Source organism: Triticum aestivum, chromosome 3D (genome assembly GCF_018294505.1).
Source record: "Triticum aestivum cultivar Chinese Spring chromosome 3D, IWGSC CS RefSeq v2.1, whole genome shotgun sequence".
NCBI lineage: Eukaryota > Viridiplantae > Streptophyta > Magnoliopsida > Poales > Poaceae > Triticum > Triticum aestivum.
This window is the reverse complement of record NC_057802.1, coordinates 56,504,515-56,511,315: the sequence shown is the minus strand read 5'-3', so window position 1 is coordinate 56,511,315 and position 6,801 is coordinate 56,504,515.

The window sequence follows — 6,801 nt, the reverse complement described above, 5'->3', positions numbered from 1 at the left end:
AGGTCCCATGCAAGAGATGGGAATGAATTTCAAACACCAGGGTACTGTTGATTGCTGGCAAAACGTTGAGATGCTTGGTTTTTAATTCTAGTAAATCCAAAACTTGTCTGAAACTCATGAAACTTGGCATGCTATCACGGAGCGGCATCAACATGCAGTGGTGAAAAATTTGTCCCATTTGAGGCAGGTTTGGGTATAAGCTTCTCAGAAATCAGAGCTTCTCACAACAAGCATGATGGTTTCAATAGGGAACGCACCACCTTTGGGGACGAGACGATATCTGTTGCCTCTTATTGCTTTCAAAAAAATTCTAGTGTCAACATAGAACAATAGGAGTGTTGTGTTCAATCATGGAATTTTTTGGGGTTCGTTTGACCTTTTTATATATTAACTGGGTTTTCTAGGCATTTTATGTGCATAATTCAAATTTGAACTACAAGCACATGCTCCAATGCACCAAAGTTGGTTGAAAAATCACATGTGTGTCCTTCGATGAATTTCTAAGTCCCATGCAAGAGATGGGAATGAAATTCAAACACCATGGACTGTTGATTGCCGGCAAAATGTTGAGATGCTGGTTTTTAAATTCTAGTAAATCCAAAACTCGTCTGAAATTCATGAAGCTTGGCATGTTATCATGGAGCGGCATCAACATGCCATGGTGAAAATTTTGTCCCATTTGGGGCAGGTTCGGGTATAAGCTTCTCACAACAAGCATTATGGTTTTGATAGGGAACGTACCACCTTTGGTGACGGGACGATATCCATTGCCTCTTATTGCTTTCAAAAAATTTCTAGTGTCAACATAGAACAACAGGAGTGTTGTGTTCAATCTTGGAATTTTTCGGGGTTCGTTTGGCCTTTTTATACATTAACTGGCTTTTCTAGGCATTTTATGTGCATAATTCAAATTTGAACACAAGAACATGCTCCAATGCAGTAAAGTTGGTTGAAAAATCACATGTGCGTCCTTGGGTGAATTTCTAGGTCCCATGCAAGAGATGGGAATGAAATTCAAACACCAGGGCATTGTTGATTGCCGGCAAAACGTTGAGATGTCTGGTTTTTAAATTCTAGTAAATCTAAAACTCGTCTGGAATTCATGAAACTTGGCATGCTATCATGGAGCGGCATCAACATGCCATGGTAAAAAATTTGTCCCATTTGGGGCAGGTTCGGGTATAAGCTTCTCACAAACCAGAGCTTCTCACAACAAGCATGATGGTTTCGACAGGGAACGTCCCACCTTTGGGGACGAAACGATATCCATTGCCTTTTATTGCTTTCAATAAATTTCTAGTGCCAACATAGAACAACAGGAGTGTTGTGTCAATTTTTGTGATTTTTCGGGGTTCGTTTGGACATTTTTATGCATTAACTGGCTTTTCAAGGCATTTTATGTGCATAATTCAAATTTGAAATACAAGCACATGCTCCAATGCGGTAAGGTTGGTTGAAAAATCTAATATGTGTCCTTGGGTGAATTTCTAGACCCATGCAAGAGATGGGAATGAAATTCAAACACCAGGGCACTGTTGATTGCCGGCAAAACGTTGAGATGCCTGGTTTTTAAATTCTAGTAAATCCAAAACTCGTCTGGAATTCATGAAAATTGGCATGCTATCATGGAGCGGCATCAACATGTCGTGTTAATAAATTTATCCCATTTCGGGGCAGGTTCGGGTATATGCTTCTCACAAATCAGGGCTTCTCACAACAAGCATGATGATTTCGGTAGGGAACGTCCCACCTTTGGGGACAAAACGATATCCATTGCCTCTTATTGCTTTCAAAAAGTTTGTCGAGTCAACATAGAACAACAGGAGTGTTGTGTCAATTTTTGGGATTTTTCGGGGTTCGTTTGGACATTTTTATGCATTAACTGAGTTCTCAATGCATTTATGTGCATAATTCAAATTTGAACTACATGCACATGCTCCAATGCATATAAATTGGTTGAAAAATCAAATCTGTGTCCTTGGGTGCATGCTTAGGTCCCATGCAAGAAATGGGAATGAATTTCAAACACCAGGGCACCGTTGATTGCCGGCAAAATATTGAGATGCCTCGTTTTTAAATTCTAGTAAATCCAAAAATTGTCTGAAATTCATGAAACTTGGCATGCTTTCATGGAACGGCATCAAAATGCCGTGGTAAATTTTTTTTATCATTTGGGGCAGGTTTGGGTATATGCTTCTCACAAACCAGAGCTTCTCACAACAAGCATCATGGTTTCGGTAGGGAACGTCCCACCTTTGGGGACGAAACGATATCCACTGCCTCTTATTGCTTCCAAATTTTTTCTCATGTCAACATAGAACAACAGGAGTGTTGTGTCAATTTTTGTGATTTTTCGGGGTTCTTTTGGACATTTTGATGCATTAACTGAGTTTTCAATGCATTTATGTGCATAATTCAAATTTGAACTACATGCACATGCTCCAGTGCATATAAATTGGTTGAAAATCAAATCTGTGTCCTTGGGTGCATGCTTAGGTCCCATGCAAGAAATGGGAATGAATTTCAAACACCAGGGCACCGTTGATTGCCGACAAAACATTGAGATGCCTGGTTTTTAAATTCTAGTAAATCCAAAACTCATCTGAAATTCATGAAACTTGGCATGCTATCATGGAATGGCACCCGACATGATGTGGTATTTTTCGTGTCCATTTTGAGAGAAGGCACACTCGAATAATGACAGCGAACAAAGGTATTTTGAAAAAATAGCTGCCACTTTAATATCTCAAACGTTTGTATAATTCAAAACGTGTGCGTTCTGTTAACCATTCACGTGACGCCACGTGTCTTGGTTTTAATGGTTGTAGGAGGTGCCGTGCGGATAGCTGCTTGACCTTGACTGAACGGGAGGCATGCGAGCGCAATCCGGTGCGCAGGCTCACCGAGAGGCGTGCAAGCTGTCCTCCAATGCGCAGGCTCACCGGGAAGCGTGCGAGCTTTACGCTGCACAGGCTCACTGCGAAGCGAGCCCTTTGACTTCCATGGCCGCCCGCCTTCCTCTCCATTAATGGCGCCCGAGTCGCTGTTTAATACGGGCGGCCTTACTGTTCTCCTCCCATTCCCCTCCCCCCTGCAGACCTCCACCGCCATGGCGCAGAATGATCATCTGCCACTAGTCTTCAAGTTTGGTGAAGTCGACTCCGAGCCGGAGGAGATAGAAAATAAGGAGGAATGGGGCCTCATGGACATGGCCCAGAACGAGCTGGCCGCGGCGATTGCTGCCCCCGCTCCCGTCCCAGCTCCCATCCCCGCGCCCGCGCCAGCGACCATCCCCGTAGCATTGACGGGCTGGTCGCCGAGCACTATCACAGAGCTGGAAGCCGCGGGCATCAGCGAGGTCTCCGCGGACCCACGCGAGCTCGTGTACATGCCAGCGCCAGCGCCCGTGCCCGTGCGCGCCCCTCAACCCAGGCGCCAGCCCCCGTGCGTTTGGCTGCACCCGCCGCGCCCGTGCGCGCCCCTCCACCCACCGCGGCACCGGTCCCCGTGCGTTTGGCTGCACCAGCCGCGCCCGTGCCCGTGCCCGTGCGCCCCCCCCACCCCTCAGCGGCATGGGACGCTGCCGTCGACCGCTACCTCTCAGCGGCGCCAGTTGCCGTCCTCCCGCGCCCCGCCCGTCGATCGCGCGACGACATGATATTTGAATTACAAGTGAAGAACATTTTTTGCTGCCTTGAAGACTTTAACAACGGCATCCCGGAGGACGACAACGACAACGACGGCGCGGCACGCCGCCTCCGCCGCCGCCGGAAATTGTTTTTTGGGGGTTTAATACTGTATCTCGAATTCTCGATCATATGAATATAAATTCGCAGTGTGACTGAATGAAAGATATGGTTTGAACGAACTTGCGTTTTTCTCTCTTAATGTACAGACTTATCAAACGATTTTCTTTTGAAAAAAACGTCAACGGTTTTTGAATACAAAACACCCATCGCAAACGTTTTAGTTAGAACACCCGTATGCAAACCGACAGCTTCCTCAGGAAGCCAAGGGAAAATGTGGCGAGCAGGATTTCTGCATCCCTTTAACGCAAATGGTTGTTTTGCATGACCCGTGTGCAATCGCGTACAAACAATTGGGTAAGATTTGCATATCTGTCATTTTGGGTATGTTGCCATTTCTCAAACTGGAAAGATTGACATTTGTTTATCTAGTAACATTGCCATTTGTCAACCTTGTAACACTGCGATTTGTCAAAATATGCAGCTACAAATCACTAGCACTATCTAATTTTTGCAACTAAAATCACTAGCACTATTCATATGGACACCACTAGCAGGCGTGAGTTCATGGATGCATATGCAAATGCACCATTGATTACGTACAACAAGTCATCAACCCACAACGACAACGAGGATACACGTTGGATTATAGATCATTTCCAACAAAACATTCTAGTAAAGTTTTCTCACACAACAAATAACAAAGTGATGAAATGAACTTCAGCTCAACCACCCGTCGGCGTTGGAAACGCTCGCTTTGAACCAGAAGTGATTCTCTAGGAAGGGCTAGCTACTGTCAATCTCGAGACCAACGCAGGACTGATCATCCAGGCTGAAGCGGCCTATTTCAATACCCATATTGGGACGGTAGGGAAGCATAGTAATGTCTGAGGTATAGATACAGTTGCTTCTCATAAATGGTAGTAACGTTGTGTCAACAGCAGCTGGATCGCCTTCCACCATCATTGGATAGTTTTGTCCAAGGAAGAGCGAGTTTCCTCCAAGACTTTCAATACTGAACCAGGGAGAAGGTGTTGGCGCTAGTACACCAGTATCCATCCCGAATACCCTGCAACGGATGTTGGAATAGGTCCGGAGAGTGCGACCATACGAGACAACACCTGCTTCCTTAGTAACATCATTAGTGCCCCGTATACAAACAAGAAGAGGTGATCCATCGGAATAAGTTGCCAGGCGCCACTGAGTATATGGGTCCTGCTCGTCCTCATGCTCGTGAATAAAATTTTCAAGTATAGGTGGTGGAATGTTCACAGGACCTTGGAAACACAAGAAGGTTAATTAGTAAAGGGAAACTAGCTAACCCGCATGCATGTGGATGAAACAGTTATAATTACGGTGGAAGACAAACGTACCGAAATCATAAGGATTCCATGCAAAAATAGTGCCACGAGTGGTGGCAGCAAACACAAGACCCTCGTATTGAATTGCATCACAGTACTCATCCGTGTATAGAAACTGATTTTTGAGCAATATCCATCGAGTCGAACCATGAAGGACGGCAACAAGCTTGTCGAAGATAGCGACAACATAAGCATTCCTATAACCCAAGAGCGGTTGGGAACTCGACAAATTGCTATCTTCCGTAGACGACAGTCAGCATGATCGTATTTGAACTCACGTAGAATACCGGTGTACTCAACCTCTGGGCAGTCGTCTGAGATTTTTTAAAGTGGAACCTGGTGACGAGTGTACACATTCACAAGTTCCCACTCTCAGTTGTACCCAATATAAACAACCCAATCTCCATTTGTGCCTGCCCAAGCCTTGCCCTCAAGCGATGGCATCTTAACATCATACGTATCATTATCAAGCGACATCAACTTACACAAGGCGAGGCTTCCCTCGTCCCCACGCCAGTCAGCAGGGACACGGCGAAGAAGATAGGGGAGATCAAACCGCTCCTGAACCCTTGGGTTCCTTGTAATGATGTTATTAGTTGAGTCGAGAATGGTCTTGAACGAACCTGCCATGCTAGCCGAGGTGATGACATCGCACCGATCAATGAGTTCCTCCACCGCGTCATCATTCAGATCGGGGCAAGAATAACGGGGTCGTTTCCGCTTGTTCCCTCCATGAAGAAGACGATCAAACAATGGCAGAAGGAAGGGTGAAGGCAAATGGAGGAGGGAGGAAGAGCTAGCGTGCGACAGCAGTTCCAAATCGAGAGGGAAAGGCGAAGAGTCGGTGGACGGTTGCCACGGTACACTAAGAGGCGCCTGGGGAGCGAACGGTTGCCACAGAGGTCACACACTGACAACAAGGGCTGAGTGAACCGCATGCAATCCCATCACACAACACACACGTCTTGTTAAGTTGAACCGTTTCTGTTCTCTTGTGTCAACGCAAACAGTTCATCCGAGTGAACCGCATGCCGTATATCCCGCACACCTTGATCTAGCTGACCGTTTCTTTTGTGTTGCCTAATCACAAATAGTTCATCCGAGTGAACCGTATGTTGTATATCGCACACACCTTCATCTGGCTGCCCGTTTCTTTTGTGTTTCCTAATCACAAACAGTTTATCCGAGTGAACTGTATGCTGTGTATCGCACACGCCTTCATCTGGCTGCCCGTTTCTTTTGTTCCTCCTCATCGCAAACAGTTAATTGAACTGAACCGTATGCCCTTCATTGCACATGCAACTAAATCCTGAATCGTGTTTGACGCATCCGTCATCGCAAACGTTTTATACATTTCTGACAGTTTTCATACACCACCGTTTGCGATTATGGCATCGCACACAGTTTCTCAAAGGGTCTCTGATTGTAGTGTCGCGTTAGCAACATCCTGCAGTAGTGGGTTGGAATATGGCTGCCGGAGGTAATAGAGTGTCAGGATCGCCATAGAGGAGAAGAGGAAGGGGCCAACAAGATTGTTTAAGTTGCGTGAGGTGAGACAAAATGAAATGACTTGCCGGCGGCAGCGTGGTCTGGTTGAACGAAGGCGAGCACGGCTGGTGTATGTAGGAGCCGGTACCAGAGCACAAGTGTAGAGATTATGTATGATTGATTGAAATACTCAATTACCCTTGCAT